The 9,252-nt window shown below is 52.8% G+C and overlaps 1 protein-coding gene across 3 annotated transcripts in view; it reads left to right on the forward strand.

Annotated features, from left to right (window-relative positions):
• The first annotated feature begins 1,843 nt into the window (after positions 1-1,843).
• Ppp1r16b (protein phosphatase 1 regulatory subunit 16B) overlaps positions 1,844-9,252 on the forward strand; it is a 96,977-nt gene continuing 89,568 nt past the window's right edge. The window contains exon 1 of one of the 3 annotated variants that reach the window (XM_021156241.1): positions 1,844-1,974. The gene's annotated coding sequence lies outside the window, so the exon portion shown is untranslated. Of the gene's footprint in view, positions 1,975-2,508; positions 2,868-9,252 lie in introns of those variants that run through there. The other 2 variants (XM_021156242.2, XM_029471081.1) reach the window with 2 other exon arrangements.

The following is a 9,252-nucleotide window of genomic DNA, read 5'->3' on the forward strand; positions in this document are numbered from 1 at the left end:
TCTGAGAGATGTCAGTGAACTGTACAACACCCAGATTTGGTACCCCTTACCCCAGTCAAGACTTCGGTTTTCGGGGTGGGGGTGGGGGAACCCAGGCTCTAAGTTCTGTGCATGCCTAGAAGAGAGATAGATGTTTTCCCCTCCCACTCCGCCCACAGCTCTTGATGGAAACCTTCTGCAGAGAACAATGGCCCCTCTGGGTTATTTTAAACTTCACTCTAAGCCTTCTCCACCTGCTCTGCTGTCTCTAATTGCTCCAGAAACAGCGTCATTCACAACTGGATTATTAATGAACTGAGCGGGGAGCCTCGGGCATATGAAAGGGGACTTCAGACTTGGGGAAGGCTTCGAAGGACCCAACTGGAGGTGGGTTTTGTTGTTTTAAGACAAGGTCTCATGTGGCACAGGCTGGCCTCCAATCCATAAGTATGCCTGAGAGCTGGATTTACATGTGTTTGCTACCACACCTGGTACTGGCACACATGCGGGGGTACTGGTGTACACACAGGGTCCTGGGGGCTGAGCCCAGAGTGTTGTGCCTGCTAGGCAAGCACTCTATCCACTGAGCTATATTTCCTTACTCAACCCACAGGGATTTGCTCCTCCAAGAAAAGTAACTGAGTGTATTCAGCAAGTAGGAAATCAGGCAGGGTGTAGTGACCCTGCCTTTAATCCCAGCACAGAGGAGGTAGAGGTCACCGGATCTCTTGATTTTAAGTCCAGCAGGATCTACATAGTGAGTTCTGAGCCAGCCAGGGCTGCTTAGTGAGACCCTGCCTTAAAAGAAGATAAAAAGGAAATCAGTACACTTGGTGGTGCTCCTGGCTTTACCAGGTCTATCCCTGAGTGTTTCAAACAGGATTAAGGGAGGATCCCTGAGACCTAAACTGTGAATCTTGTCTGCCTCCCCAGCTGCTTAGCTCTGGGTGCCTCTGGCTCTAATCTGGAGGCTGGGAAAGTGCAGGAACAAAGCCCTTTGTGGAGAAGAGAACCCCATTGTTCTAAAGTCAGCTTTCAGGGAATGCGGATTCCAGAGAATGTTTGGGATGGGGCTTTTCTCTTTGTCCACTTTCTCCCTCTCCCTGGGGGGAGGAGCAATTTAAAGGAGCAACTTTCAAAATTAGATTAAACAGAGTTAAACCCATTGCCTTGAGGGAAGGCACACACTGCAGGACCTTCTGCCCAGCAGCCGCCTAGGTTACATGACAGAAACCCAGGGTGTTTGGGTCTTGTTCTTAGCAGGAAACCTCAAGGAAGCAGCTGGGTCTAGATCTTCTAGGCACTTCAGCTGGTGAGAGTCATCGACCTAGGCAATACCACTTCCTTCCTCCTTCTCTTCACCTCCTCTCTTTCCAGAGCGAAAGAGTGACTGGAATCCACGTCACAGGCCATGGTCTATTGCCTTTTCTCAGGTAAAAGACCTATCTATATAGCCCCGTTCTCTAGATAAGGCCTGGCCAAGTTCCTGATGTTTGTAGAGCCTTCAGAATCAAGCTTAACGTGGGAAGTTGACTTTCGGGCACTGAACTGACCCCATTCTCTGCTACTACAGGTAGGATATTATCCCTTTCTGGGCCTCACTAGGTCTATCTGTCAAATGGGAATAAAATACCACCCTGGCTTCCCCCCTGTCAGTACTGGAGGTTAGAGGTGGGGCACAGTCAAGGAGAACTATCCTGAAGCTTGACTGTGTCTCAGCTGCTTCCAAATTCCTGCAGCTCAGAAAAGCGGTCTTCATTTGGAGGGCGCTAAGATCTAGACCTTCTAGTTGCTCGGTGACAAGCCCCTTGGGGATGCGCGGGCCCACCCCTTTCCCCGGGAGCTGAGGCTCCGCCTTAAGGGTGGAGTCAAGAGGCGGCGCGGTGGCTCGCTACCCAGCCGAGCTGGCTCTGTCGCCGCACCACCAGCTGCGGCTCTGGGACCTGCGGATCGAGCCGGGGCCGGAGCCGCCCGGGGCAGGGCTCGAGAGAGCGGGTGAGTTGAGCGGCGCCGCATTCCTCTCTGCACTCTGCGGATCCGGCGGGCAGGTGTCTCGGCCCCTTCCAGTCTGGCTGGTGTCTCAGCCTAGGGAGGGTGGCTTAAGATAATTGGGGAGGGGGAGCGGTGGCGGTGGGGTGTGCTGGAAAGGTACAGTCTCCCATATCTCGCTATCGGATGGGGAGGCTGGTGTAGAGGGTGCATTGGCAGGGCTGCGATGGCTGGATTCTGGGGGGCGATGTGAGGTCCGTGGTCTGTCTGGGCTACTGTCTGCCAGGGTTACAAGGCTGGGTGATGAAACCACAGAACACCAGACGCCCTGGGCACGCGGTCTACGAGCCCGGCAAGGGGGCGCCGCCCCCTCGCGTGGCGGCGCTTGGTTTGGGCAGGCAGCGCGCCGAGAGCGCTGCTCCGGGGATGGGAAAAGTCCCGGGGGCAGGCGTCCCTGAGGGCAAACCTGACCTAGTGCGGGATCTCCACCCCTAGAGAGTGTCGGTCCCGGTTGCCCCCGGCGGGGTGGTTCCCCAGAAGGGATGCTCTCGGCCTCTTCGCCCGCCGCCTTGGGTGCGAGCTGCGGGTCCCCGCGCCCAGAGCGCTCCACTCCTCGCGAGTCCCGCGCATCCGCTCCCGCAGGGAGCAGCGCCCCCGAGCGCCCAAGACAGGCAGAAACGGCGCAGCCCTACCCCAGAGGTCGACTGAGGGGTCTCCCACAAGGTCACGCAGAGCGCCCTGATCGCCCCGAGTGGGAGCGAGGAGCGGGAGGCTCTCCTACCCGCCTCCGTAGCGGATGCGGACTCTCTTCCTCTGCGCTCCCCTCCCAGCCCTGCCTCCAGCTTTACGGAAGATGTTGCTGATGCAGCTTCCAGCCCCGGGCGGATAATCGGGTCTAGGTGAGCTGTGACTACGGCCCTCTCTGCAACCCACTGGAGCGCCACCACTACTGGCCAGGCCTGGAAGCCTTTGCTCTCCTGGAATCAGAAGGGGGGGGGGGCAGAGATGAGGCTGCACAGCGCTTCTCAGAACGGAAAGCCGGTGCTTGTGCGCCCATGTGATTACACTGCTCATAAAGGGCTCCTGTTCTTGCTGTCAGAGGCGCCCACCAGCTCCTGGCGCCTGGGAGCACCAGGTGCGGCCTGTGAATCGCCCTCTGTAGAGGACCCGGAGCCCGATAGTGCCAGGCGCCGTTTCCCTCCAGGCTATCTGGGGAAGGGGCTGGCGGTCCCTCCAGGCCCTCGGGGAGTGGGGTGGGGTGGGGGGAGACTTCTCTGTGCGCCTTATCCTGCCATTTCCTGCAGCCAGTAAGGTACCAGAGTAGAAACGGCCTCCGTGGGGAGGGAGCTTTCCTTCCAGGCTGAGCTCCGCACAGCTCAGCTGAAGACTTGCTGTCTGCCCGCGGGCTCTGCACTCGGTTCTCCACCACCACAGATCTCTAAGAAGTGGGGTGAATGGTCGCTGTAGGGTAACAGGCCTCCCGCGAAGCTCTTGGTGCATCGGAGCATCATGGATGACCCTGCTAGGCAAACCCGCTTTTAGTGAGGGTTTGAGCGGGGCGTGTCCCCTAGCCAGGTGCAGAAGTGGAGCCCTGGTGGGTGGTTCTGCAGGGGCTGGGATGTGGGGTTCCACTTTTCCTCCCTCACTCAGTTATGTCACAAAGAGCCAGCTTGTAGGAGGCGGTAGGGACCAGTGACTCCTTCCAGCGTGCTGCCTGCTTGCAAGGCCTTTCCCACTCACGTTCTCACCACCTTCTCTCCCACCTGTCACCCAAATCCCATCTTCTCTGCCCCAGTCCCTGGAATTCTGTGGGCAAGATGACAATAGACCACTCTGTCAAGTGGAGTCTATCTACCGTTGTCTCTCCCCCGCCCCGCCCCCAGATCTTCCCAGCCTTTGGAATGGCTTCCTTTAAGAAAACCTCTTTCCGATTCAAGGTGATCTTCACTTGTGTCTTAGGTGCCTCAGACCCCTTGGGAAGTCCCCTTGCGATGGGACAATTCAGCCAAGTCTAAACTTCCTGGTTAGAGGTACCAGGTAAGTAAGGCTGGTATTTGGTGCCTATACAGACTTTGGACTCTTCTGTTCATGGAGTCTGGGAGCCAGAGCAGCAGAGGAACAGAGGTTAAATTCTAATCTTGCTGCTTGGTGTTTTTATGAGCCCGAGTCACAGAGCCAGGGGAAGCCGAGGCAAGGAAGTGGTTTTCTTTAAGGCCAGAAGTTTCCTATAGAGCACCTTTGAGTCAACGACTTGTCCTATCTTGCGAGAACCCAGTTCTAGAGCCTCAGGGAACTTGTTCTAACCAATAGCAACCAAGTGGACACAGGGCAGCAGATTGCAAAGGCGGCCTGGATTCAAGTGCTGGGTTTTGATCTCCTAAGACACCCTCTTTTGCTGACCTTACCCCTCTCCTGTGCCAGCACCCTGTCTTCCCAACCCCCAGCATGCTTGCTATGCTATGGTAAACAGTGGGTCCCGACGGACATTCCAGACCAGGACAGCCTCTCTCTCAACAATAAGGCTGATTGATCTTAGAGATCAGCCTTGGGGGAGGGGGAAAACAGGCACAAGCCCATCACAGCCAAAAGTATCAAAACCCAAGGAAGCGATATGAGTCTAGTTGAAATGACAGCTCTAAGCTGAAAAGCCTTGGGACTCTGGGTAAAGCTCTTCCCAGCCCCTTCCCCATTTCTCTTCTGGGTAATAAGAAGCCTACTGTGGTCATCTTCACGGGGCTCTAAGGACCTGGTGAGACCATAGAACACAGACATGCTTAGTGGGGGTGCTGGAAGGCAGGGAAGAAGTGACTCTTGTTAGTAACACCTCTGTTTCTTTCTTTCCTTCCGGGCCCTCAGATCCTGCCTCCTCCCCTGCTACAGGGAATTCATACGTCTTCTGACTTCAGTTCTTGGGATAGAGAAAGCCTCTTTAGCCTGTCTCCTGGGCAGTGTCCTGGGAATTAGGCCTCTGGAGGACCCCTTTCTCCAGGGTCCTTTGTACATATCTCGTGCTTAGCAAGGGGTTGTCATAACCGAGGCAGCTCTGGGGAGGGGGCGGTCCTCAGGGGAGAGGCAGGCCTGCAGGCAGAGGGTCTGGTGTGGTCAAAGCTCCCATAGGAAGAAGTGGGAATGAAGAGCACAGGGAGCCCTAGGTTTGAGCCATCACACTGTGTGACGGAATCTTTGCCCTCACATGCAGGTAAGCTGCCTGCTGGTGGTAAAGTGAGCAGAAGAGATACTGTGGGTAAGGCTTAGCTCAGGGCTGTCCCTGGATGAATAAGTGTTCGCAGATGTTTGTTGCTATTATTATTAGTCTATTATTACCAATAACAGGTGGGCTACATGTATGGTGGGAGCACATTTGATCTCTTCAGTGGTAATCTTCCAGGTGGTGGGTAATGGAGGGGTAGGCACCCGGGCACGGGGAAGAACTGCGTGTGTGCAGGCTGGAAAGCTCTGGATGGCTTTGGTGAGCTGTGGGTGGGAGTTGCTGCTGGAACCCAATCAACAGTGTGATGCAGGCAGGTCCCGGTAGGAAGGCCAGGGAAGGAGTCAGAGGTCATCCTGCCAGGGGCTCTGCATGGTTAAACGCTCGCTGACCCGAAGCGGCACTCTGTAGCCTTGTCAGGAGGCTCTCTGAAAAAGGCTGCCTGACTGAGAAAGAGCAGGATTAATTTCTGCACGGGAGGAAGAGCGGGGCTGCGTTTATACTGAAGGCTTCTCTCTATTCCTTCTTGGTCCCTTCCAACAAGCATAAAGTTTTCTCTCCTTCCCTCTGCCTGACATGCCCCCCCCCCAATGCCAAAGTCTTCAAAAATGCTCTATGCCAGCTGGGCATGGTTGGATATATATGTAACCGCAGCACTCAGGAGGTGGAGGCAGGAGGATAGCAAATTTAGGGACAGCCTGGGCTACATGGTGAGACCTTGAAGGAAAAAAAAAGAGATATTGTGTGTTTTTTCCTGTACACTTTTCTAAGCTGGCTCCATAGTGTTTGGTTTCTCTGACTTTGTGCTCCTTGGTGCTGAACAGTGGGCTCCTTAGAGGAGGCTCACCCTATGCTATGCTCTTGGAACCTGCCCTGACTTTTTGGGAAATTCCTGAGTGCAGGTGACTGTGGGGGGAGGTGTTCCTGGATGTCTCAGAATCCAGAATGGCATTCCACTGGGGTCCTGCAGATGTGCTTCAGTGCGGGCAGTTTGTAGCTTGATTGATGGGACAGGTGGTGACCGAACCCCAAGGTGGCCCCAGGGAGGAATGAGTCTTTTAGGATGGCTGCTCAGAATATTGTGTGGCTATAGGTCCTGCCTATAGAGAGAAGACATTCAAACACATGCTTAACAGTTCTTTTTCCATGATGACAGTTTAAGTTCAGGGTTTGAATTCTGATTCTACTTTCCACCAGTTTTTGGACCTTAGGCAATGGTTCTGTTTCTTTGGGCCCCCAATTTCTTCATCTGGAAACACAGATCATATATATTGTATATATAACACACAAATAAGGGATTCTGAGTTCTCCTAAGGATTTTGATCCTATGTAAAGTGATGGGTTTCTAAGCTCTCTCTCTCTCTCTCTCTCTCTCTCTCCCTCTGTGTGTGTGTGTGTGTGTGTGTGTGTATGTGTGTGTGTGTGTGTGTGACTATGTACTGAGACTAATCTTGAACTCTTAGTTCTCCTATTTCAACCTGGGCCCTGGGGCTATAGGGGTGCACCCCTATGCGTGATGTGGCTTCTAAGCTATACATGATCTTGGTATAATGTCTACTAAATTTTCTTCCATGGCTCTGTTTGTACCATACATAGAGTTACATAATAATCATTGTTCTTTTTTGTTGTCTTTTAAAATTATTTAGTTTTTTTTTCTGTTTAGATTTATTTTCTTGATTTTACATGCCTGCTTATATGTGTGCACCACTTGTGTGCCTGGTACTAGCAGAAGTCAGAAGGGGGCACTGGATTCCCTAGAACTGGAGTTACAGATGGTTGTGAGCTAGCATGTGGGTGCTGGGAATCAAACCTGGGTCCTCTTCCAAGGCAAACAGCATTCTCAACAGCTAAGCCATCTTTGCAGACCCTAGTCTTCTGTTTTATCCACTAGACCCATAGTTCTCAATTGTGAACAGTTTTGGCCCTGTCTAGAGATGTCTTAGTCAGTCAGAACCAGCTGGGAGGGATGTGGAGAAGAGAAGTGACTGGTGTCTAGTGCCTAGAGACCAGGGAGGCTATAGGATACTCTACAGTGCATAGCACAGCCCCTCACAACAAAAATTACCGACTCCCAAATGTTAATAGCATCAAGGCTGAGATCCGCTGCACTAGACCTTGTGTCCTCCGAGGTCAGTGACTGTATTTAATTCATTCAGCTGTGTCCCCAGTTGCCCAGTGTGATGTTCAGAGCCAGGGAGACAATCCATATACATTAAAAGAATGAATGAGGACTTGGAAGGCCTTGTGCACCCTGGAGTCCCAGGGGTTTGGCTTATGGGACATTTTTGAATGGGCAGGAGAGATTTAGATGAGTCTGCCTGAAGGACAGCCACTCGGTGATTCAGACCAAAGGCTTTCGGAGTGCACATACTGTCTTCCTTTGGGCAGGTGCACGGGGGCCTGCATCAACTGGATCATGGCTGTGTTACTGCTGCATTTGCTGGTGCCAGGCACAAGGCCCATCTAGATCCTCAAGTGGACTGGGAAAAGGGGCCATAGGTGCTAACAAGGAACGCCCTGTCAGCTGAGCCCTTGGGATCTGCTAGGCTGGGGCGCAGCTGCTGTCAGCTTCCTGTTTTTTTCCCATTCTGGTGGAATGAAGGAAACCCACTGAATGGCTGTTTTTCCACTGACATTTACAGCAACGTGATAGGCCTTGGATTAATGAGGTCAAGCTACAGTGTGAAATCGGCCGATAACTTGGAACCTGGCCATCAGGAAGACATGCTCGTTTTTCTTTGGTCTGTTTGATGTTTCTGGATGGCTTTGGGCAGGAAGCAGGGGTTATAACTGCTCAAAAGAAGGGTGCGCTTTATGTCCTGGGATTGTGGAGCCTGGTGTTGCCCCTTTTTCCTAATTTACTAGGAAGGCTTGCTTATTTTACTGTGGACTTTGAAATAACCAGCTTGTTAAAGCAAAAAAAAAAATCACTTTGAGTCAGGCAGGTTGATGATGACTGGGAACCAGGACCATAGCGAGGATAACCCCCCCTAAATACCCCCATCACTGCCTCAAGTAGAAGAATTCAGGTAGGCATAGGGTTAACGGGTATGTGTCTCAAACTGGTTGGGTTAGGGCTAGAGTATAGAGTCTGGTTTGGCAGGGCTCACACTTCAGCAGGCTCCTGGGAGGGGGTGGGGTGTGCTACCCCACTGGTCTGCAAACTTTGCTGAGTAGCAAGCACCTGGGGAACCCCCAGTCTACTGATGAAGGTTTCTGGTGTGGACCACTCAAGCACAAAAGACAGTTTAGCCTGTGCCTGTTTGCATAGCCATCTGCTCTGCTGGCGGCTTTCAGAGTCACAGATGTTACGTATGCCCAGGCCTGGGACCAGATGCGAATGACAGGATGCTTGGGCTCAGGGAGCAACTCAAGTAGCCAGGACTGGTGAGACTGAGTTTACAGTGCGTCCAAAAACACTTGTCTAGGGATGGGCCATTCCTGTGCCATCTGGTCACCTGGGGCTTTTCAAAACTACAGATCCCTGGGTCCTAGCCTGTCCCACCTGTATCCCCATCAGTCCAGATGGGCTCCTGGGCATCTATTTTTGTTTTTGTTTTTTTAATGTGCCAAGAGATTCTGATTCACAGCTGGGGGTGGGGGTAGGGGTGGGGGATTGGGATGTATAGGTTAGTTGCTCTGCAGGGCTTGCATCCTATTGCAGGGTTGTGTACAGCCCAGAGGTACCTGGCTAGAAGGGGAGCTTAAAACTAGCTTGTGCTTGCTTGCCAAGCTCTGCACCCTGCACGGTTGCCTCTGCTTACAGGGAAGGACACCTGCTTCTTGACCAATCGTGAACATGTGGTGGTTTTGGGCATGCCTCTAACTCTTTGCTTCTCTATCTGCTCTAAGTGGAGGCAGTGTTACTTACCCCGACTCTGTTGCTCAGGAATGTGAAGCGTAGAGACGTTCAATGACACCCCCAAGGTCACACTGCCGATAAACGGCAATTAGGATTTGAATCTAGTCCATCTGGCTTCAAAGTCCTTGTCCTTCATTACCACATGTGCTGACTTAAATCTCTCTCTCTCTCTCTCTCTCTCTCTCTCTCTCTCTCTCTCTCTCTCTCTCTGTGT

Source organism: Mus caroli, chromosome 2, assembly GCF_900094665.2.
Source record: "Mus caroli chromosome 2, CAROLI_EIJ_v1.1, whole genome shotgun sequence".
Lineage (NCBI taxonomy): Eukaryota > Metazoa > Chordata > Mammalia > Rodentia > Muridae > Mus > Mus caroli.